The following is a 2,269-nucleotide window of genomic DNA, read 5'->3' on the forward strand; positions in this document are numbered from 1 at the left end:
TGTGAGACTCATCACTGATTGGTTGTATGGAAGATGCATGCTAAAAGACTGATTAGCTGTTAGGCAGGGGACAGTGCTTTCAGAAAATATTCACACCCCTTGACTTTTTACACATTTTGTCGTTTTGCAGCCTGAATTTAAAATGGGTTAAATAGAGATTTGGAATTAGCTTTTGAGATGTTTTACAAATGTAATAAAAATGAAAGCTGAAATAAGTATTCAACCCCTTTGTTATGGCAAACCTAAATAAGTTCCAGACTAAAAATGTGCTTAACAAATCACACAAGTTGCATGGACTCACTCTGTGTGCAATAATAGTATTTAACAATATTTTTGAATTAGTACCTCTACCTCTATCTCTACCCCACACATACGATTATCTCTAAGGTCTGTCAGTTGAGCAGTGACTTTTACACCCAGTCAGTACAACGATACATGCGTCCTTCCTAACTCAGATACCGGAGAAGAAACCTCTCAGGGATTTCACCATTAGGCCAATGGTGACTTTAAGACGGTTACAGAGTTTAATGGCTGTGATAGAGGTTACAGAGTTTAATGGCTGTGATAGAAAACTGAGGAAGGAACGACAACATTGTAGTTACTCCTCAATACTAACCCAATTGACAGAGTGGAAAGGAAGCCTGTACAGAATACAAATATTCCAAAATGTGCATCCTATTGGCAATAAGGCACTAGTGTATACTGCAAAAAATGTGGCAAATTGTTATGTTTGGGGCAAATACAACACAACACTGAGTACCACTCTTCATATTTTCAAGCATGATGGTGGCTGCATCATGTTACGGGTATGCTTGTCATCGGCAAGGACTAGGACGTTTTTGGGGATAAATACAGCTAAGCACAAGCACAATCCTAGAAGAAGACCTGGTTCAGTCTTTCACTGGGAGACTAATTCACCTGTCAGCAGGACAATGACCTAAAACACAAGGCCAAATATACACTGGAGTAGCTTACCAAAATAACTGAATGTTCCTGAGTGGCCTAGTTACAGTTTTGACTTAAATCTGCTTGAAAATCTATGGCCTGAAAATTGCTATCTAGTAATGATCAACAACCAACTTGACAACTTGAAGAATTTAAAAAAGAATATGGTATAATCCAGGTGTGCAAACCTCTTAGAGACTTACCCATAAAGACTCTATTATTTGTTGTATTCGTTGCCAAAGTTGATTATAACATGTATTGACTCAGGGGTGGGAATACTTTCATTTTCAATAAATTACCCGAAATATCTCAAAACATTTTCACTTTGTCATTATGGGGTATTTTGTGTAAATTGTTGAGATAATTGTTTGATTAAATCCATTTTGAATTCAGGCTGTAACAACAAAATATGAAACAAGTCAAGGGGTATGAATTCTTTCTGAAAGCACTGTACATGGTTTGTGATATGTGATTGGCTGGGTCCGAATGTTCAGCATTTTGCAGATGAATGGCATTGCCGGGTTGTGTTCAGAAGATATGCATTTGGAAAACGCGTTGAAACAGAAAACGAGAAAGGAGTGTTCTTATTGGACTACTGAACTGAACACTACCCCTGCTACCACAAGGCACTGAGCATTGTGTGCTTACTGTCTGTGTATGAGCTGTCTGCCTGTGTATGAGCTTTCTGTCTGAATGAGCTTTCTGCCTGTGTATGAGCTTACTGTCTGTGTATGAGCTTCTTTGGCTAGCAGCAGTTACAGAGGGGTGAAAGGTCAAGCAGAGGTCAGAATATGCCATCCCAGAGGTGTGAAGTGCTTCTCAGGAACTGTGTGTGTGTGTAAGAGGACAACCACAGCTCCCCCTCCACCCCCTACCTTCTCTTGTCTAGCTCTCACCTGGAGACCCAGTCTAGACCCTGAGGGAGTTTCATCAAGAGACTAGGCCTCCGTTTGTGACAGGTGACCCAGGTCACAGCGATCTCACCCCTCTGTCACCCCTTCCTTCACCCCGCCACCACCTCTGCACCGCTCCCTTACCCTCACACAGGAGACTGAGGAGCTCCAAAAAGTGACTGGAGACTGGTGAACTCAGAGCTGTAGTTCCACTCATGCATAGCCTGTGTGACATGGGGGAACGAGTTATCACACTTACAATGACACAATGACACAACAGAGCTTCATAGGGATAACAGTGTGTGGTGTAGAGAGATACTGGAACATTGTCTTTAGGGAGCCCGGAATGAACAGTCTCCTGTATTCAACAACATACATATTCATAAACAACCTATTGGTAACCTTTGTTAGCTCTGGAAGTCCTTGTACTG

Source organism: Oncorhynchus keta, chromosome 35 (assembly GCF_023373465.1).
Source record: "Oncorhynchus keta strain PuntledgeMale-10-30-2019 chromosome 35, Oket_V2, whole genome shotgun sequence".
Classification (NCBI taxonomy): Eukaryota; Metazoa; Chordata; class Actinopteri; order Salmoniformes; family Salmonidae; genus Oncorhynchus; species Oncorhynchus keta.